Source organism: Oncorhynchus kisutch, linkage group LG22 (assembly GCF_002021735.2).
Source record: "Oncorhynchus kisutch isolate 150728-3 linkage group LG22, Okis_V2, whole genome shotgun sequence".
In the NCBI taxonomy this organism is placed as follows: Eukaryota; Metazoa; Chordata; class Actinopteri; order Salmoniformes; family Salmonidae; genus Oncorhynchus; species Oncorhynchus kisutch.
The window spans coordinates 11767275-11790853 of NC_034195.2; positions in this window are offsets into that span (position 1 = coordinate 11767275).

The following is a 23579-nucleotide window of genomic DNA, read 5'->3' on the forward strand; positions in this document are numbered from 1 at the left end:
TTATTATAGTTATGATAGTTATTCAGGAGTAACATTAAACAGAATAATATGCCCCACCAACATTAGAGTATACAGAAAACCCTCAAATAAGTTAATTAAATCAATGATGATAGGGCAGTCAGATTAACCGATAACTAAAATAGAAGTACAGATGGTGCTTTATTTGTAGGTAAGGAATGTGTAGGGGACTATGACTGCTATAGATGTTGTGGCACTGCGGCAAGACCAGTGTACTCCAAATCCAGAGGTTGTGAGTTCAAATTCCAGTTGGGGTGATATTGAAAAGTTAGTACTATGTAATCATATTGTCATTGATTAAAGACTTTTACTCTATATTAGCTGAACAGCGTTCCACTTACCTTAACATCCCATTCCGTTACTTCCCATAAAAAAAAACAAATGATGTTAAAAAACCTCAGCCAAATCTATAGACCCGTTGCAAAATATAAATGTTTTAAAATCTGAAGAAAAAAATGTTTAAAAATAAATAAATACATTGCATTTTTATTTCAAAATCAAAGCAAATTGTATTGTTCACATACACATGGTTAGCAGATATTAATGCGAGTTTAGCGAAATGCTTGTGCGTCTAGTTCCCACAGTGCAGTAATATCCGACAAGTAATCTAACAAATTCACAACGACTACCTTATTGACACAATGTAAGGCGATGGAATAAGAACGTATGGATCTGTGATGGTCGTGTGGCATAGATGCAGTAGATGGTATTGAAATTTTTTCCCCCTATATTTAAATAGGCAAGTCGGCAGGGTAGCCTAGTGGTTAGAGCGTTGGACTAGTAACTGGAAGGTTGCAAGTTCAAACCCCTGAGCTGACAAGGTACAAATCTGTCGTTCTGCCCCTGAACAGGCAGTTAACCCACTGTTCCTAGGCCGTCATTGAAAATAAGAATTTGACTTGCCTAGTTAAATAAAGGTAAAGTATAAATAAATAAAAAAGTCAGTTAAGAACAACTTCTTATTTTCACAAACGGCCCAGGAACAGTTGATTAATTGCCTTGTTCAGGGGCAGAACGACAGACTTTTACCTTTTCAGCTCAGGGATTCAATCTCACAACCTTTAGTTTACTAGCCCAACACTTTAACCAGTAGGCTTCCTGCCGTATAAGATACAGTATATACATATAAGATGAGTAATGTAATATGTAAACATTATAAAAGTGGCATTATTTAAAGCTACTAGAGATACCTTTATTAACTACATTTATTAAAGAAGCCAGTGATTTGTGTCTGGATGTTGGCAGCGGCCTCTCTCTGTTAGTGATGGCTGTTTAACAGTCTGATGGCCTTGAGATAGAAGCTATTTTTTCAGTCTCTCGGTCCCTGCTTTGATGCACCTGTACTGACCTCCACTTCTGGATGATAGCGGGGTGAACAGGCCGTGGCTCGGGTGGTTTTTGTCCTTGATCTTTTTGGCCTTCCTGTTGGGCCTTCTTCACCACACTGTCTGTGTGAACGGACCATTTCAGTTTGTCAGTGATGTGTACACCTAGGAACTTGACGCTTTCCACCTTCTCCACTGCAGTCCCGTCGATGTGGCTAGGGGGTCGTAAACATTATTTTTTTTACAGTACAATGGGATAGTCATGTGAAAAGAAAATGGATGTTGGGGAGGGGGGTGCATTTTCTTATGACATGAGTTCTGTTCTCCCCATTCATTCTAGGGGCCTGTGTATATCACATATATGTACCCTGTTGTTGTTTGTGTGCTATATTTTGGCATGTTATATGTGGCTAGAAAGGGTTAATCTATTCTGCTCTTTTTTTCTGAATGACTTCCACACACCAAGTGTCCTTAGAAACCACAATACGACAGAGCAGACAGACTGTAGAGAAACAAATGATCTGATAAGTTAGCTTTGACATGGAGAATCAGTGAACCAAATGTCATTAGGCAGGTCAGTAATGAAATAAAGAGGATTATGTAAGGATTTGTTGGTGCGTCATGGACTTGTCTTCATGTCCTGGTAAGACCTAGACAGAACCCATCGGCATATCTTGTGAGTACAAGCTGTACAGAGTAGCGAGCCTGAGGGTAAAGACTACCTACAGAGCAAATTGGCCAGTGTTATTGATTTTTCAGTGTAACATTTCTACTGTTGATTCAGGTGTTAACTCTGAAGGTGTTCAATTAACACTCATTGGGGTAAAACAACCTAAGTGTTGGTGTTAATAACCAGTGTTAAACCAAAACAACAGCATCATTATCATATTACCAGCATGCTCTATTGCTGGTTGATTTTTAGAATTGTTTGTTTCTATATCTATTTGTACGTTGCTACTCAAATAAAAATGTTTGTCACGGATCCCTCCGGAAATGTCATTATGCACACCTGGCCCCTATTCCCAGTGATTAGTAATTGTATAAGTGTGCCCTTGGTTTACCCTTGTCTGGTCGGTTATTGTTACAATGTCCGTTGGTTCGTGCGAGTACCTGTGCTGTGTGATTTGGCTTTCGTGCCATTGTGGATTATGATTACGGGTCTTGTCCCGTGTGTTAATCATTGTGCGCTTGTGTTATTCATTCGAGGTACTCCTCGCCCTTTTGTTTGGGTTTCAACCCTTTGTTGTGTATGGTGTTTGTTTGGTCTTCGTCCCTGTGCCTTTACACGGCACGCTGTAATTTGGTATAATAAAAAAAGAACTATTATGCATTCCTGCGCCTCTCTCCCAACCCTTTATACCGATGTGACAATGTTTCTGAACTAATCCAATCTGTGAAGTGGACTGACTGCACCCGTTACCGAAGTGGTTGTTCCAGTTTAGATGTTTTAGCCGCCTCCAACGTCATTTTAGAGCAGGTATTCACAAACTGGGGTAAGCACATTGCCATTGTGGGTACACCAAATATTCTCTGTTTCATGGAAACATGGCTCATTCGGGATATGTTGTCAGAGTCGGTACAGCCACAGGGTTTCTTCATGTGTTGCAGCGACAGAAACAAACATCTCTCTGGTAAGAAGGGCGGGGGTGTATGCTTCATGATGCCTCCGGATTAACGACTCGTGCTTCTACACCTGCATTGCTTGCTGTTTGGGGTTTTAGGCTGAGTTTCTGTACAGCAGTTTGAGATATCAGCTGATCTAAGAAGGGCTATATAAATACATTTGATTTGATTGATTTGATTTGTGTAATCATAACAACATACAGGAACTCAAGTCCTTGTGTTCACCTGACCTAGAATTCCTTATAATCAAATGCTGACCGTATTATCTCCCAAGAGAATTCTCATTGATTTTAGTCACAGCTGTGTGCAGATACTCCAAGCAGATACCTTGATGGCCCTGAAAGAACTTCACTGGAATCTATGTAAACTGGAAACCATATATCCTGAGGCTGCATTTATTGTAGCTAGGGATTTTAACAAAGCTAATTTGAGAAAAGGGCTACCTAACTTCTACCAGCACACTGATTGTAGTACCCACTTGAGCAAAACACTGGACCAGTGCTACTCTAACTTCTGCGATGCATGCAAGGCCCTCCCCCGCCCTCCCTTTGGCAAATCTGACCGTGACTCCATCTTGTTGCTCCCCTTCTATAGGCAGAAAATAAAACAGGAATTGCCGGTGCTTAGGTCTATCCGATGCTGGTCTGACCAATCGGATTCCATGCTTCAAGACTGCTTTGAACACGTGGACTGGGATATTTTCCAGGTAGCCTCCGACAATAACATCAACGTATACACTGACTTGGTGAGTGGGTTTTTTAGGAAATGCATTGGAGATGTTGTACCCACTGTGACTATTTAAACCTTCCCTAACCAGAAACCGGGGATTGATGGCAGTTTCCACGCAAAACTGAAATTTAATCATGGCAAGGCAACTGGAAACATGACCGAATACAAACAGTGTAGTTTTTCCCTCCGCAAGGCAATCAAACAGGCAAAGCGTCAGTATAGAGACAAAGTAGAGTCGCAATTCAACGGCTCAAACACAAGACATATGTGGGTGGGTAGACAGACAATCACGGAAAACAAAAAGAAAACCAGCCCAGTCGTGGACATCAATGTCTTGCTCCCAGACAAATTAAACAACTTCTTTGCTCGCTTTGAGGATCATACAGGGCCACCAACATGGCCCGCTACTAAAGACTATGGGCTCTCCTTCTTCGTGGCCAACATGAGTAAAACTTAATAAACAGTAATAAACCAGAGAGAGTGACTAAATCATTCAATATGGTTACTGGGCTGTCTGATCATAATCTGACACTTATAGCCAGAAATCTGTCTAAGAGCAGGTTTAACCTCTCTACTGTTAGAAAGCCGGATCAACTCAGAATACCTAAGAGTGAATTAAACTATTTTGAAAAAGCAATTAAGGGAATAACCTGGAATTATCTTTTGTCCTATACAGACGTGGAAGCTGATAGTCAGGTTTTTCTATCCACAATCCAGACTACAATAAATGGCTTCCTAAAGAAAATCAAATCCAAACCTGGCCAAAAGAGCACTCTTCCTTGGCTAAATGGAGAAATCTGGAAATTGATGAAAGAACGAGATTATGCTCTAAAAATAGCCCTAAAATCTAAATTAGAGCATGACAGACGTAGGTTTACCATGTTGAGAAATAAGGTGATGAAAGAAATCAGACAGGCCAAGGCAAACTTTTTTATTAACATAATTGGTGAAGCAAAGGGAAATTCTAAATTGATATGGGAGAATCTAAAAAAGTTAACAGAGAAAGACCATAATAACACTGCAAAAAGACTAGAAATCATGGTGAATAACAATCTAACACAGGATGCAGTCGAAATAGCAATAGCCTTCAATTCCTACTTTATTGACTCTGTCAGGGTACTGACACAGAACCCCTCCACTGGTTTCTTGGGCTCAGTGCTAGTGAATGACACTCAACCTGTCTTCATCATAAGGGAGGTTTCTGAGTCAAAGGTGAACAAGGTGATTAGCTCACTAAAGAACTCTAAAGCCAAAGATGTGTTTGGGATGGACTCTACCTTTCTTAAAAACTACAAAGAGTCACTCATTGGCCCCATTACTAAGGTCACCAACACATCTATTGGTCTCGGTGTGTTTCCAAGGGTATGGAAGTCGGCCATAATAACGGCCATCTTTAAATCAGGCGACCCTGCTAACGTGAGTAACTACAGGCCCATTAGTATACTACCTGTGGTGTCAAAGGTTGTTGAAAAGTGTGTAGCAGAACAACTGATTGCCCACCTCAACAACAGCCCCTTCACATTACACTCCATGCAGTTTGGCTTCAGAGCGAAACACTCCACAGAAACGGCCAACTGCTTTCTTCTGGAAAATGTGAAGTCCAAGATGGACAAAGGGGGCACTGTTGGGGCTGTGTTTCTGGACCTAAGGAAGGCTTTTGATACTGTTAACCATGAGATTCTCATCACAAAATTGTCCAAGTTCAACTTTTCCCCTGATGCCTTGAGATGGATGAAATCATACCTTGAAGGCAGAATTCAGTGTGTCAGAGTGAGCAATGAGCTGTCGCCCACTCGTAGCTATGATGTGGGCGTGCCCCAAGGGTCAATACTGGGGCCCCTCCTGTTCAGCCTGTACATTAATGATCTGCCTTCTGTCTGTACTGGGTCTGAAGTTCAAATGTATGCAGATGATACAGTGATATATGTGCATGCAAAGAGCAAACAACAAGCTGCACAAGAACTCACTACTGTAATGGTCCAGGTTACAAAGTGGCTCAGTGACTCGTGTTTGCATCTCAATGTGAGAAAAACTGTTTGCATGTTCTTCACAAAGAGGGCAACAGATGCTACTGAGCCAGATGTCTATGTGTCAGGGGAGAAGCTCCAGGTGGTATCCGATTTTAAGTACCTTGGCATCATACTTGATTCCAACCTCTCTTTTAAAAAGCATGTGAAAAAGGTCATTCAAATAACCAAATTCAACCTAGCTAATTTCCGATTTATACGAAATTGTTTGACTACAGAGGTAGCAAAACTGTACTTCAAATCTATGATACTCCCCCACTTAACATACTGCTTGACTAGTTGGGCCCAAGCTTGCTGTACAACATTAAAACCTATTCAGTCTGTCTACAAACAGGCTCTCAAAGTGCTTGATAGGAAGCCCAATAGCCATCATCATTGTCACATCCTTTGAAAGCATGAGCTTTTGAGTTGGGAAAATCTTGTGCAATACACCGACGCATGTCTTGTATTCAAGATCCTTAATGGCCTGGCTCCCCCTCCACTCAATATTTTTGTTAAACAGAAAACCCAGACATATGGCAGCAGATCCACAAGGTCTGCCATGAGAGGTGACTGTATAGTTCCCCTAAGGAAAAGCACCTTTAGTAAATCTGCATTCTCTGTGAGAGCTTCCCATGTCTGGAATACACTGCCATCAGACACACATAACTGCACCACATATCACACTTTCACAAAATGCTTGAAGACATGGCTAAAGGTCAATCAGATTTGTGAACATGGTCCCTAGCTGTGTGTTGCCGCTCTCCATGTTGTCTGTTGTCTGTAGCTTGTGAGGTGTGGAAACACTTTGTTGCTTTTATGAATTTTGACTTGCTGCTTTTTGTTCTAAATCAAATCAAATCAAATTTATTTATATAGCCCTTCGTACATCAGCTGATATCTCAAAGTGCTGTACAGAAACCCAGCCTAAAACCCCAAACAGCAAGCAATGCAGGTGGAGATGCAGGTGTTCTATGCTGCTCTGTCTGTATGCTACGTCTTGCTTGTCCTATGTTGCTCTGTCTGTATGCTATGTCTTGCTTGTTCTATGTTGATATTGTCTATATTGTAATTGTTTTTTAACCTGCCCAGGGACTGCGGTTGAAAATTAGCCGGCTGGCTAAAACCGGCACTTTTACTGAAACGTTGATTAATGTGCACTGTCCCTGTAAAAATAAAAAATAAACTAAACTAAACTAAACTAAACGTTTAAATGTGTTAACCCACGCAAGGCGGCATCCCAAGTCACGTCCTCAGATCATGCGCAGACCAGCTGGCTGGTGTTTAAGGACATATTCAATCAATCTCTATCTCAGTCTGCTGTCCCCACATGCTTCAAGATGGAGCGCATTGTTCCTGTTCCCAAGTAAGCTAAGGTAACTGAACTAAATGACTATCGCCCCTTAGCACTCACTTCTGTCATCATGAAAGTGCTTTGAGAGACTAGTCAAGGATCATATCACCTCCACCCTACCTGAAAACCTAGACCCACTACAATTTGCTTACCTCCCCAATAGGTCCACAATAGGTCCACAATCGCAATTGCAATCACACAGCACGCTGCTCTTTCCCATCTGGACAAGAGGAATACCTATCTAAGAATGCTGTTCATTGACTACAGCTCAGCATTTAACACCATAGTACCCTCTAAACTCATCATTAAGCTTGAGACCCTTGGTCTCCACCCCGCCCTGGTTATCTAGGTCCTGGACTTTCTGACGGGATGCCCCCAGGTGGTGAAGGTAGGAAACAACATCTCCACCCCGCTGATCCTCAACACTGGGCCCCACAAGGGTGCATTCTTAGCCCTCTCCTGTACACCTACAACTCAATCATCAAGTTTGCAGACGACACTACAGTGGTAGGCTTGATTACCAACAACTACAACACGGCCCTACAGGGAGGAGGTGAGGGCCCTCGGAGTGTGGTGTTAGGAAAATAACCTCTCAATCAATGTCAACAAAACAAAGGAGATGATTATGGACTTCAGGAAACAGCAGAGGGATCACCCCCTATCCACATCGAAGGGACAGTAGTCGAGAAGGTGGAAAGTTTTAAGTTCCTCGGCGTACATATCACGGACAAACTGAAATGGTCCACTCACACAGACAGCGTGGTGAAGAAGGCGCAACAGTGCCTCTTCAACCTCAGGAGAGTGAGAAAAAAAAACGGAAACTTTTACAGATACACAATCGAGAGCACCCTGTCGGGCTGTATCACCGCCTGCTACGGCGACTTCATCGCCCTCAACCGCAAAGGCTCTCCAGAGTGTAGTGCGGTCTGCACACCTAAACCACCCGATGTCAAAGGAAGGCCAAAAATATTATCACGGACAACATCCACCCGGGCCACTGTCTGTTCACCCCGCTACCATCCAGAAGGCGAGGTCAGTACAGGTGCATCAAAGCAGGGACCGAGAAACTGAAAAACAGCTTCCATCTCAAGGTCATCAGACCGTTAAACAGCTATCACTAACATAAAGAGGCTACTGCCTATATACATAGACTTGAAATCACTGGCCACTTTAGTAAATTTAATACTGTCTTCATATCTTGCATTTTGGTTATTCTCTTTTTTTTGGTGCTTTTTTTGATTGCTCCATTTTATTTAATGGTACAGTGTTGTATATTCCCCATGGGCTTTAAAGGGATGGGTTTGACCATATATGGTTAATTAGGGCGTTTCAAAATGCAAATAGGCAAGGTTGGCAAGGTATATTGATAAACGGTTTTCTTTAGTGCAGAGTTGTGTCAATGAGGTGGTCAGTTTTCATTTGGCTAACTCTTATCAAGTGGTTTGTGCAGAGTGAAATATAATGTGTTGAGATGCTATCGGAAACTTTAACATTTGTAACAAGCATGGTAACAAGCATTCATTGTTACACCCCTGTAATCAAGTTGCGCAGCGGTCTAAGGCACTGTATCTCAGTGCTAGAGGCATCACTATAAACCATGATTTGATTCCAGGCTGTATCACAACCGGCTGTGTTTGGGAGCCCCATTGTGCGGCGCACAATTGGCCCAGCGTCGTCCGGGTTAGGGTTTGGCTGGGGTAGGCCGTCATTGTAAATGAGTATTTGTTCGTAACTGACTTGCCTAGTTAAATAAAGGTTAAATAAATAAGTAAATCAAATTACTGAATGCAATTGGTCCCTTGTAGCTCAGTTGGTAGTGCATGGCGCTTGCAATGCCAGGGTTGTGGGCCCATGATGGACCAGTAAGACAAATTAATGCACTCGGTCTGGATAAAAGCATCTGATAAAATACTAACATGTCTTTGTAAAACGCAATTACCACCAGGTACATGTAGTTATTACAGTGTAGGTATGAATTATTATAATTAATTACAATACTTGTTACAGTGTAATTACATATGTTCTTACCAGATAGACTCTTATATTGTGGCGGCAGGGTAGACTAGTGGTTAGAGCTTTGGACTAGTAACCGAAAGGTGGCAAATTTAAGCTGACAAGGTACAAATCTTTTGTTCTGCCCCTGAACAGGCAGTTAACCCACTGTTCCTAGGCCGTCATTGAAAATAAGAATTTGTTCTTAACTGACTTGTCTAGTTAAATAAAGGTCAAAATATATATATTTATAACAGTGAATCTTAGAGTCTCTGGCTGGTGGACATCTCTAACAAATGAAAAATTGTATAGGTACCTGGGGGTGGGGGTTGAGTCCGTAATAATTATTTGGACCAGACCAAGTTGAATTAATACTCTTTTCTCCACACATAGCCAGCCTAGCTGCTTAATATGCTCGACCTCCAGATGAGTATGAGGGGAGAGTTTAAGTACAATTCTTACAAGCTTGTTTTGGCTGGTCTGTAGCATATTCTTTAGATGTTTGTGGCTGCTGGTGATGTGTAGAAATAATCAAAGTGACACTGGACTAGCGCACTTGCCAGAGTCTTTAGGGTGTCTATAGCTAGTTTTCCATCCACTGGCTGGCTCCCTAGCAAACATTAAGTGTATGACATTATTATTCGTATCCCAAATTCATTTGCTTTGCTAGTTAGATTTACCTAGCTAGGTTCATTGTTTACCTCGCTAGCTATCCACATGTCTTAAGCTAAAGTGTACTGTTAGCTAGCTAGCTAACGTTAGCTGTCTGGCTCCCTAGCTGGCGTTATTATTCGTATCCCAGAGCCGTTTGTTTGGCTAGTTTGAGCGTAATGTTAGCTAGCTAGTATTGAACCTGGTTAGTTAGCTTCCAGCAGATTCATGCAGGGTAATCACAACATGATTTGGCACTATTGTAACGACCCTGGGTTTATAAGCACGGAAATTGACTCTGCCGCTCAAGCATGCTTTTGCGGCACAGTTGATAGCGCGCCGGACCTCGGGCTCGAAGGTTGAGGGTACGAGACCTGCTCCCTGCTGTTTCATTACACTACGTTCATTGTTGTTTAACTATCTAATGTTAGCTGGCTTGTTAGCTAACATCATCCCTTTTTCCTCCAAATCTCCGTGCAGAAACATGTCGAACAATGCTTCTGGGTTCCAGGCACTCTCAGCCACCAACTTCCGAAAATCCACTGCATAGTCTGCCACACTATGGGAATCTTGACGTAGCTGGAGCAGCTTACGAGCAGCTTCTCTCCCGGACAACGGAGAATCAAACACCTACCGAACTTCCTCCACATACTCCTCCAGACTGTGGCAGATGCCGAATTGTTGCTCCCACACCGCTGTGGCCCAGGCGAGTGCCCTCCCGGACATCAGCGTTATGATGAACGCTATCCTCGAGCGGGAATGAAGAAGGGAATGAAAGAAGGTTGCAACTCGAAAATGAGTGAACATTGGGAGAGAAAAGCCCGGCAGGTTCCGAAATCTCCAGTGTAGCGCTCCGGAAGAGGTAAGCGGGGTTCTCGGGACACTGGGGTTGGCTGGAAGATTACGGGTGTGTCCCGCTGCCCAGTGGGGAATCTGAGGAATTTCTCCAGCAAAGTATCGAACGCCTGGTCATGGCGTTCTGCCAGGGTATGAAGTCCCTCCATAAGACCTTGAAGTAACTCTTTGTTTCTTCCAATGGTTGCTCCTTGTAGGAAGACAGCACTGTGGAGCTGGGTCAATCATGGCCAGTTCATACTATGAGGTTTCAGGTATGACCCAGAAGTGTCGACGTAATAAAAGTTTATTTCTAGTACAGGGGCAGGCAAATAACCGGTCAAGGTCAGGCAGAGGGCAGTAAACTTAGAAAAAAAAATTGAACAGCTTTTTAATTGTATAAGAGAAATTTAGAAAAGGCATAAGCAACATCAGAACTGTATTTACTGTAATTGACATGAAGTCAAAATCAATTAATTTTGAAACATTGAAAAGTTGAACTATTTGATTGAATACCATTGTCAGCTAAATGTGAACTTGGATTAATACTGTGAAGATGCTATGAAAACAGGTCACAGACCCTATTTTTTTAAACATAGCTTTCTATTTTCTCTTCACATTTGACTTAAGCTACATGGCCTTGTAACTATCACTTTCCGTTGAACTACAAAATACCCAATCTGGGGTGAAATCTCCCCATTGTAGGTGGAGATGCACATTTGAGTTATCAGTCTGGGCTGCATAGTTTTGAACTGCGATGGATGGTTCTGGCTCTGAGCTGACTGCTTGCACATCAGATATGTAGTAAAAGATATCAGGTGTTTTTGGCCATATTGAGTTTTTTTTCTCAGAATTTGCCTCATTCAGCTCACCTCAAATTCATTCCCCACCCGCTCAAGGACTTGGCCGACAAAACGTTGGCCATCATGCTTCACGACAACAAACTTCCCAACTAAATCCTGTATTCTTTTGTGTAGGCTGTGGTGTTGAGTTTGATCTTGTAGTGGTGGTTTCCTCAGATCCTTATTGATTTAATAAGTCCACCTCATTTGGACTATAGCAGTCACAATGGCTCCCTCCACAGCTGCAGAAGCAGGACAGCTCTCTGTGACTTATCTTCCCGGGGGGTTTGTGAGGCAACTTGGTGCATTTTAATTTTGCCTTTAACAACTTGCAACTGACTCAGCTCTTCATCATCATGTCTACACATCATCTTCAGATATCCAAAGGTGTTTTATGCTTGAAATTGTGTTCTCCTGTAGTTTGCGGTACAGGTCATCGCCATGATGTATTGAGTGACCTGTGCATACTTCACTGCTGCCAGTTTTTTGGCCCCCCTTGGCTTATATTTCTCCATCACAATTCTCCTTTTCCATTTACCCCTTCTTAGTATATACTTTCTCATTTTATCACTTTTTATTTTTGACTGTGTAAATTGCATTTTAAGGCTGATAATTTGTTGCTTCAGCTGTGCTTTATCTTTACCCAATTGAGTGCATCACCTTGACATCTTCTCCACATCACTTCTATCTGTGGTTGATGCAGCAAGTGGTTGTCCTTGCTCTGGTGGTGGGTTCTCAGGTGGGTGCTGCTGAGGTAGTTCATTTTGCTGTGGATTATAGCTCCAGTAGATGTTGCTCAGAGTGCTCGTCAAGATTTTGACCATCCATGGACACTATCCATGGACACAGTTCATCACGGCAAAAATGTTCCCTGCGACTCCTCAACTTATTTCTTACTCCACTGCTCCCTTCTCTTCTCAGCTGCAGAGGTCGTCATTTCCCTAATGATGCCCATCCTCATTTGTTCCGCGAAACAATTTCCGTTCAAACATAAAAACTGTACAAATAAAGAATTTATAAAACATTATGATATTAATTAAACACTTATGATTTGAATAGCTAACCTCACAAAAACAAAATAATTATGACCATGTTGCCATCTCTTTTGTTAATTAACAATGTAAATAAAGACAAAATATGCCTGAAACACCCAAAAGCTTAAGAATTGTCATAAAACTTGTTATTCGGAGTAAGAATCACATTGTGGTATAACAGTTATACTGAATGACAGACTCGTTACTTTTTTTTTTTACAGCCCATTGCTTGGCCACCTATGGAAAACTATGAGCTTGACCTGCAGCTTTTTCATGTCATCTTTCACATCAAATATGTAATTTCGAAATAAAAAAACATTATCAATGTTTTTATTTTACCCCCAATTTCATGGTATCCAATTGTTAGTAGCTAAAATCTTGTCTCATCGCTACAACTCCCGTACGGGCTCAGGAGAGACGAAGGTCGAAAGCCATGCATCCTCCAAAACACAACCCAACCAATCCGCACTGCTTCTTAACACAGTGCGCACCCAACCTGGAAGCCAGCTGCACCACTGTGTCGGAGGAAACACTGGCGACCTGGTTAGTGTGCACTGTGCCCGGCCCGCCACAGTAGTCGCTAGTGCACAATGAGACAAGGATATCCCTACCGGCCAAGCCCTCCCTGACCCGGATGACGCTAGGCCAATTATGCGTCGACCCACGGACCTCCCGGTCGCGGCCGGCTGCGACAAAGCCTGGGCACGAACCCAGAGTCTCTGTTGGCACAGCTGGCACTGCAGTGCCCTAAACCACTGCGCTACCCGGGAGGCCCTGTTATCAATGTTTTTAAGCAGGATTTTGTATCATAGTGCACCAGTGACCAAAACTTTTAGGAGGGACTTACTAACCTTTCTGGGCCCGCCTGGGGGTCCTTCGGAATCATCTTTCTGGAACTAAATGCATGCTCTTCAAGCGATCGCTGCCCTTACCTGCGCCCGTCCAGCATCATTACACAGGTCTGATTTAGAGTATGTGGACAATTACAAATAACTAGGTGTCTGGTTAGACTGTAAACTCTCCTTCCAGACTTACATTAAGCATCTCCAATCCAAAATTAAATCTAGAATCAGCTTCCTATTTTGCAACAAAGCATCCTTCACTCATGCTGCCAAACATACCCTCGTAAAATTAACTATCCTACCGATCCTTGACTTCGGCGATGTCATTTACAAAATAGCCTCCAACACTCTACTCAGCAAATTGGATGCAGTCTATCACAGTTTTGTCACCAAAGCCTCATATACTTCCCACCACTGTGACCTGTATGCTCTCGTTGGCTGGCCCTCGCTTCATATTCGTCGCCAAATCTACCGGCTCCAGGTCATCTATAAGTCTTTGCTAGGTAAAGCCCCGCCTTATCTCAGCTCACTGGTCACCATAGCTGCACCCACCCATAGCACGCGCTCCAGCAGGTATATTTCACTGGTCACCCCCAAAGCCTATTCCTACTTTGGCCGCCTTTCCTTCCAGTTCTCTGCTGCCAATGACTGGAACGAATTGCAAAAATCACTGAAGATGGAGACTCATATCCATATCTCCCTCTCTAACTTTAAGCACCAGCTGTCAGAGCAGCTCACTGCACCTGTACATAGCCCATCTGTAAATAGCCCACCCAACTACCTCCTCCCCTTATTGTTATTTTTTTTCTTTCTCCTTTGCACCCCAGTATCTCTACTTGCACATTCATCTTCTGCACATTTACCATTCCAGTGTTTAATTGCTAAATTGTAATTACTTCACCACTACGGCCTAATCTCCTTAATCTTACCTTATTTGCACACACTGTATATAGATTTCTTTCTATTGTGTTATTGACTGTACGTTAATTCCACCTGTAACTCTGTGTTGTTTGTGTTGCATTGCTTTGCTTTATCTTGGCCAGGTTGCAGTTGTAAATGAGAACTTGTTCCCAACTGGCCTACCCGGTTAAATAAAGGTGAATATTTTTTTTTATTTAAAAAAAATAGAATATCCTGTAATATGACTATAACAATTTATTATGGTCTGAAAAGGTTCCTGAATGTCTATTATTATAGATGTGACGATAGACGATTGGGCAATGCATGTTAAAGTTGATTTTTCCCCTCTTCTTGTCTCCTTAAATACCTGAGCTGAGAATTTTATTCCCGAAATGGTCACCAGATGGCCCGAAATCGGTTCAAAATTTTTCTTACAAAAACAGTGTTTCATTTAGTATCCAAAAGGCTCTTTTTGAAATTACCCCCAAGAATTTCCACAAAGTACTCAATAGCGACATTCTAATCACTATTCATCATGACCACTTCCTTCCATTTGAACATTTGTATCAAGACAGCTCTGAAAGAACAAGGCTGACGTTTTACATTCTCCCAACTAATTGTGCATTTTTTTTTGCGTTTTGTGTAACTTATTTTTTTTGTTATTGTGTACATAATGTTGCCGCTACCGCCTCTTATGGCTGAAAATAACTTCTGGACATCAGAAAAGCGATTACTCACCGCAGACTGGAAGAAACTTTTTCCTTTAACGAGTTCGACTAGAAGGATATCCTGTTTTCACAGGAACAGGCCCAGATCCATGCCTTTTGCGCGAAGAAAATACGGCGTTAAAGGGGACGCAGTTCAGGGATCCTTCTAAGACTCCTTCGGCGAGCAACTAAACTTCCAATGCCTTCCATTCTCCTTGCTAATATACTAACAATTTATGACCTACTATTAAGATTATCCTACCAATGGGACATTAAAAACTGTAACATGTTATGTTTCACCGAGATGTGGCTGAACGAAGAAACGGAAAATATAGAGCTGGCGGGATTTTCCATGCACCGGCAGAACAGAGATGCTACCTCTGGTAAGACGAGGAGTGGAGGTGTGAGTCTTTTTGTCAATAACAGCTGGTGTGCGATGTCGAATATTAAAGAAGTCTCGAGGTATTGCTCGCCTGAGGTAGAGTACCTTATGATAAGTTGTTGAACACACTATCTACCAAGAGTTCTCATCTGTTTTATTCGTAGCGGTCTATTTACAACCACAAAGCGAAGCTGGCTCTAAGACAACTCTCAACCAACTCTATAAGGCCATAAACAAAGAAAAAAATGCTCACCCATAAGCAGCGCTCCTAGTTGCTGGGGACTTTAATAAAGAACCACTCTTGTGGTGCCCCAGATCCTAATGAGTTAATTGTTATAGGATTAATTTAAATCGGTCAATTATACATAGTCAGTTGATTAGAAAAATAACAGTCTTCAGATTAATGTTAAAGTCATGACATGGGTTGGCAGAGACGAGACAATGAAAAATTGTCTCCAGGTCCTGATTGGCTCGAATGGCCATTAGATTGGGGATGAAACCCGGAGGACAGGCTGGCCGATGAACCAATGAGGGTGCAGAACGCCTTCCAGAATCGGGACGAGAACTGAGGACCACGATCGGAGACCATGTCATCCGGAAGTCCATGGATCAGAAAGACCTGCTGTACCATGAGCTGGGCCGTCTCCTTGGCTGATGGTAACTTGGGAAGGGGAATTAAATGGGAGGCTTTGGAAAACCTATCCATTATCGTAAGGATGGTGGTGTTGCCATCGGACGGAAAAAGACCAGTGACACAAAGTCCAGGGGTATATGGGTACCTGGGATGGCGAGGAACAGGTTGAAGGAGGCCTGCTGCAGCTGCCATTGATTCTTATTCTGTGCACACACAGTGCAGGCTTCGACAAAAGTGGAGACATTAGGAAATATGGTCGGCCACCAAAATTGTTGTCGGAGGAAAACCAGGGTCCGGCGGGAGCCGGGATGGCAGGTAAGGTTCGAGGAATGAGCCCATTCCAGGTCCAGGGACAGGGCAGAATCTGGGATAAACAAATGACCACACTCTTAATGAGTGTAGCTGACAGACATGAGGTAGGAAGGCTGGTCACTGGGTCAGACGGTGTAGCTGCGGAGAGAGAGAGGGCATCAGGCTTCACATTGTTGGACCCAGGGCGGTTAGAGATGGTAAAATTATAAATAGGTGAATAACAGAGCCCAACAAACCTGCCTTGAGTTGAGGCGTTAGCAATGCGGAGATATTCCAGATTATTATGGTCGGTCCACACTAAGAATGGATGTTCCGCCCATTCTAGCCAGTGTCTCCACTCCTCCAGTGCCATGTTGACCGCAAGAAGTTCCAGATTTCCCACGTTGTAGTTCCTCTCGGTGGGATTAAGATGATGGGACAGGAAAGCGCAGGGATGCAGCTTTCTGTCCTGGGCAGAACGCTGGGACAGGGCGGCCCCTACTCCAACATCCGAGGCATCGACCTCCACCACGAACTGACGGGATCCGAAAATGTGAGATGCTTGAGATCCGAAAATGCCCGGTCTGCAGCTGGGGACCATGTGAACGCAACCTTAGGTGAGGTGAGTGCAGAGACGGGGGAAGCCAGGGTGCTGTAGCCCTGGATAAAGCAGCGGTAGAGATGAGCAAATCCCAAGAAACGTTGAAGCTGCACTCTGGATGTGGGTTGGGGCCACTCCACCACTGCTCTCACCCTGTTAAGATGCATCTGAATGTTCCCTGCAGCGATGACGTATCCCAGAAAATAGATAGTGGAGCGATGGAATTCACATTTCACAAACAACTGGTTCTCCAGGAGGTGCTGGAGGATTTGTCGGACGTGGAGAACATGCTCTCAACATGTCATCAGAGCACTTTGTTGACCAGGGCCTGGAACACTGCGGGAGCGTTGGTCAGTCCGAATGGCATAACCAGGTACTCAAAGTGCCCACTAGCCATGTTAAAGGCTGTATTCCATTCTCCTTGCCGTATCCAGACCAGATGATAGGTGTTCCAAAGGTCCAACTTCAAACAAATGGTTGCCCCCTGGAGAGGCTCAAAAGCCAAGAAGAGGAGTGGTAGAGGGTAATGTTTTTTTTACTGTGATGTCATTAATTAAGGCCTCAGTAGTCGATACACGGGCGCAGGGTTCTGTCTTCCCATCACCCCCAGAGTCCATGAGCACCCGGAGAGATTTAGACTGGTCACGCCACAGCAGGATAGCATGGAAAGGAGTATGAGAAATGGGAGACTCCCTTAATGGCCCACCAGCGTACTCGTACCTTCTGATGAGCCTGGTATTTTACTGGACAGGTGGATATGTCATGTCCTGTAGTACCACAATACAGATAACTTTTTGAGCTCAGTTTGCGTAAACGTTCCCCAGGAGGGAATCTAGCCCTGCCCAGTTGCATGGGCTTCGGAGGAGACGAGTCTACAGTCCTCGATGATTCCCGAGGGAACTCGGGTGAAATCGGATTCTCTCAGGTATGCAGGGGTCAGGGACTTTCAGGGATTATTCGGGGGCAAAGGGGAATCAGGAACATTATTAACACTATTTCGGTGTCAAGGTCCATGGACAGCTCCCGGGCTGCAAGCTCATCTTTAATTTCCTCTGTTAATCTGTGAAGGAAGGTGTCAAACAGGGACTCAGGCACTCTCGGCGGCCAACGTGCAAAATCTACCGCATAGTTTGCCACAATACGGGGGTCTTGACGTAGCCAAAGTAGCTTCCAAGCCGCCTCTCGCCTCTCGCCTCTCGCCTCTCACCTCTCACCGGAGAAACTAACACCTTCCTTACTCCACCATCAAATCCTCCAGTCTAAGGCAAACAGTGGATTGTTGACGTAGCCAAGGGGAGCACCCTCCAGGACATCAGCGTTATAAGATACGCTATCTTCAAACAATCCAAAGGAAACAATGTGGGCTGTAGCTCAAAGATGAGTGAGCACTGGGAGAGAGGCGCCCGGCAGGTTCCAGGATCCCCAGCGTAATGCTCCGGAGGGGGCCGGGTTCTCGGGAAGCCGGGGTAGGCTGGGGAGAAGCACCGCTGGCAGCGGGGTAACTGGGAGTCTGTAAGGTTACCGTTGTGGCCTGCTGCCTAGTAGACAGTCCAAGGAATTGTTCCAACAATGCATTGAAGGCATGGTAATGGCGTTCTGCTAAAGTATGGAGTCCCTCTACAAGGTTATGCAGTAATTCCTTGTGTCCTCCAATGGTGGCTCCTTGGAGGGAGACCGTGTTGTGGAGCTGGTCTGAGTCTGCTGAGTCAGTCATGGCAAGTTTGTAGTATCATGACTCAGGATATGACCCAGATACAGACCCAGGAGCCGTATTTTTCGATTCTCAGAATATTTATTATAACAAATGGGTAGGCAAAGGGCAGGCAGAGGTTTGTGATCCAAGGCAGAGTCAACCAGGGACAGAACGGCAGGCGTGCTCAGGAGGTCTAAACCAGGAAGACTGAAACTTGAGAACAAAAGAAACAGGAAACACTCTGGTAAGACCTAACAAAACAAGACGAACTGGCAACAGAGAAACAGGAAACACTCTGGTAAGACCTAACAAAACAAGACGAACTGGCAACAGAGAAACAGAAAATGCAGGGAGTGGGGAATGGGGAAAAATAAGCGACACCTGGTGGGGGGTGGAGACAAGCACAAGACATGTGAAACAGATCAGGGTGTGACAGTTTAGCATCCCTAGTGGCTCTGCAAGTGCACAGCTCTCCAGGCACCATCGAATGGGCCTGACTCACAGACTCTGTCCAAATTCGTGTTCGAAAAGTGAATTCAACGGCACCGAGCATAATAAGGCACAATTTGTAGACTCAAATGATTTAATACAACGAAACGTTGTTTAAATGCTGAGCGCTTAATGCATTTCTGCCCAGCCTGGCAAAAGTGGCCAAAAAGGTGTTTATTATCTCCAGTGGCTCTACAAGTGTGGATAGGATATTCTCCTCTGCTGGCCTGCTCGCCAGGTACCATCACATGAGCCTGAAGCCACAGACTGGCTAAACTCTTGTTTCTAAAAATGAATTCAAAGCACTATTAAGACATGATTCATTTAATTTGTATTCAATTCTAAGTAAGTCACAGCCTATATGTGCAAATGTTTAAATGCTAAGATCTTTATGTCCCTACCAGCCTATTGTGTCACACACAAATACTTCACAATGTATTTCTTGGTAGGCTATAGCCTTGAAATAATTGCAATAATATGAAAATTATAGTAATTTATTTTCGTTCCCTCTTAGGCTCCCTGTCTGACTCCTAGATTATTTAGAGTGTTTATATGCTGTTGAATATGACATGGAGCCTATTTGAACTCATGTACACTTCTTACTTTCACCTTTTCATGTTTATTCATGCGTTTCATTCAAATCTGTCACGACTCCCACCTCCCCTTCCCGTTCGGGTGGCGCTCGGCGGTCGTCGTCACCGGCCTACTAGCTGCCACTGATCTTTTCCTCCCCCTCCTTGTCTGTTTATTAGTTACACCTGTTGTTAATTAGGTTTATTATTTGGGCTTTATTAGCCAGCTGGCCCGCCTGCTGGGTGTGCGGGATTGTTTATTGTGTATGTGTGTACACGCCTGTAAGTCACGGTTGTTCGTTTCGGGACTGTTTAGTTCCCCTGTGTTTTGGGGCATTTGTTTTGAGTGGTGTCTGTGTTCACCTGGTTGGTGAATAAAGAAGTAGCGCTACTCTGAACTCTCTGTCTCCTGCGTTTGACTCCTTCCTCCAGTACACCCCGGGCATTACAAAATCCATATGGTTTGGTTTCAATACTTTAAAAAACAATTGGTAGGTCCAGGTAGTCACAAAAATAGATGGGTGTTGATTCAATTGTGATTTTAATGAAGCAGTTTAATGAAGCAGTTTTTTCCCTGTGAGCATGGAGCAGTTTTTAGCGACCTGGGCAGTAGGAAAGGACATGGAGCGCTGGAGCGGGATTTCCAACAGCTCATCTGCTCACATACTCTGCTTGACACCGTCTGGTGGGCCTGGCACCTACTACCATACGCCGTTCAAAGGCACTTACATCTTTTGTCTTACCTATTACTCCTCTGAACAGCACACATACACAATCCATGTCTCAATTATCTCAAGGCTTCAAAATTCTTCTTTAACCTGTTTCATCCTCTTCGTCTACACCGATTGAAATGGATTTAACAAGTGACATCAGTAAGTGATCAAAGCTTTCACCTGGATTTTCCAGGTCAGTCTGTCACCGAAAGAACCTAATGTTCCTAATGTTTTTTACACTCAGTGTATATCAACACTAATCAAATGTAGGTATTTTCGTACATGATCTAAAAACAACATCCAGCCCATGGCAGTTAGATCAGCATGTGATTGGACATGTGCAGCCTTTTCTCTCCATTTTCTGTGGCAGTGCTTTTTGACCAATGTGAGCGTTCTTTGCGTGATCATACGTCTGAGTTTGCCAGCTCCAAATGTCTCTTTGTTGCTTCCAGAGACTTCTAAAGTGGGTTCAGTCAGTGGCACTCCACAACAATGAAAAAAGGGTGAAATACCTAAGGCTTAAAAGGGATATTGTCTTAGTGCCATGAGTCACCAATCTAATTCAATACATGTGTGTTAAAATGCATATTAAGTAAGAAGTTGTTTTGAAGGAAGTTCTAGACTGGCCCTGTGATGTCCATCAGGTATCTGGCAGGTCACAGACAAAAACTCCCAAAAGAGGGGACAACATGCAGCTCGAAGCCACAGAGATGTGTTGTCTCACATCACAATTTTATTTATTTATTTTTATTTTACCTTTATTTAACCAGGTAGGCAAGTTGAGAACAAGTTCTCATTTACAATTGCGACCTGGCCAAGATAAAGCAAAGCAGTTCGACAGATAAAACGACACAGAGTTACACATGGAGTAAAAACAAACATACAGTCAATAATGCAGTATAAACAAGTCTATATACAATGTGAGCAAATGAGGTGAGAAGGGAGGTAAAGGCAAAAAAGGCCATGATGGCAAAGTAAATACAATATAGCAAGTAAAATACTGGAATGGTAGTTTTGCAATGGAAGAATGTGCAAAGTAGAAATAAAAAATAATGGGGTGCAAAGGAGCAAAATAAATAAATAAATTAAAATTAAATACAGTTGGGAAAGAGGTAGTTGTTTGGGCTAAATTATAGGTGGGCTATGTACATGTGCAGTAATCTGTGAGCTGCTCTGACAGTTGATGCTTAAAGCTAGTGAGGGAGATAAGTGTTTCCAGTTTCAGAGATTTTTGTAGTTCGTTCCAGTCATTGGCAGCAGAGAACTGGAAGGAGAGGCGGCCAAAGAAAGAATTGGTTTTGGGGGTGACTAGAGAGATATACCTGCTGGAGCGTGTGCTACAGGTGGGAGATGCTATGGTGACCAGCGAGCTGAGATAAGGGGGGACTTTACCTAGCAGGGTCTTGTAGATGACATGGAGCCAGTGGGTTTGGCGACGAGTATGAAGCGAGGGCCAGCCAACGAGAGCGTACAGGTCGCAATGGTGGGTAGTATATGGGGCTTTGGTGATAAAACGGATTGCACTGTGATAGACTGCATCCAATTTGTTGAGTAGGGTATTGGAGGCTATTTTGTAAATGACATCGCCAAAGTCGAGGATTGGTAGGATGATCAGTTTTACAAGGGTATGTTTGGCAGCATGAGTGAAGGATGCTTTGTTGCGAAATAGGAAGCCAATTCTAGATTTAACTTTGGATTGGAGATGTTTGATATGGGTCTGGAAGGAGAGTTTACAGTCTAACCAGACACCTAAGTATTTGTAGTTGTCCACGTATTCTAAGTCAGAGCCGTCCAGAGTAGTGATGTTGGACAGGCAGGTAGGTGCAGGTAGCGATCGGTTGAAGAGCATGCATTTAGTTTTACTTGTATTTAAGAGCAATTGGAGGCCACGGAAGGAGAGTTGTATGGCATTGAAGCTTGCCTGGAGGGTTGTTAACACAGTGTCCAAAGAAGGGCCGGAAGTATACAGAATGGTGTCGTCTGCGTAGAGGTGGATCAGGGACTCACCAGCAGCAAGAGCGACCTCATTGATGTATACAGAGAAGAGAGTCGGTCCAAGAATTGAACCCTGTGGCACCCCCATAGAGACTGCCAGAGGTCCGGACAGCAGACCCTCCGATTTGACACACTGAACTCTATCAGAGAAGTAGTTGGTGAACCAGGCGAGGCAATCATTTGAGAAACCAAGGCTGTCGAGTCTGCCGATGAGGATATGGTGATTGACAGAGTCGAAAGCCTTGGCCAGATCAATGAATACGGCTGCACAGTAATGTTTCTTATCGATGGCGGTTAAGATATCGTTTAGGACCTTGAGCGTGGCTGAGGTGCACCCATGACCAGCTCTGAAACCGGATTGCATAGCAGAGAAGGTATGGTGAGATTCGAAATGGTCGGTAATCTGTTTGTTGACTTGGCTTTCGAAGACCTTAGAAAGGCACGGTAGGATAGATATAGGTCTTTAGCAGTTTGGGTCAAGAGTGTCCCCCCCTTTGAAGAGGGGGATGACCGCAGCTGCTTTCCAATCTTTGGGAATCTCAGACGACACGAAAGAGAGGTTGAACAGGCTAGTAATAGGGGTGGCAACAATTTCGGCAGATAATTTTAGAAAGAAAGGGTCCAGATTGTCTAGCCCGGCTGATTTGTAGGGGTCCAGATTTTGCAGCTCTTTCAGAACATCAGCTGAATGGATTTGGGAGAAGGAGAAATGGGGAAGGCTTGGGCGAGTTGCTGTTGGGGGTGCAGTGCTGTTGTCCGGGGTAGGAGTAGCCAGGTGGAAAGCATGGCCAGCCGTAGAAAAATGCTTATTGAAATTCTCAATTATGGTGGATTTATCAGTGGTGACAGTGTTTCCTATCTTCAGTGCAGTGGGCAGCTGGGAGGAGGTGTTCTTATTCTCCATGGACTTTACAGTGTCCCAGAACTTTTTTGAGTTAGTGTTGCAGGAAGCAAATTTCTGCTTGAAAAAGCTAGATGGAGGTCCCCTACTCTCCATTTTCCATCTGAAAAGAAGACGATTAAAAATAGGATTTAATTTAGCCTATGGTAACTCCTCGAGTTAATATTTTCTTTCATAGAATACTGTGTGAAATATTACATTTACAAACTCTCTTTTCATTGCCCATGCCTTAAATAGACGGCATACTGTAGTCTACGAGAGCTGGCTGACATGCATCTCTTTGCCAATTTAAGACAATGGCGTGACTGAGAGATTCAGCAGACTGACATGAAATCAACATTGTCTGTCTGAAGGAGAGACCCAGACCTAGGTTCAAATGCTATCTTTCAAATACTTTTCATGTTTGTTCTAGTCTGCCTGGAGTGCTAGTTGGGCAGGGTTTGGATTTTGG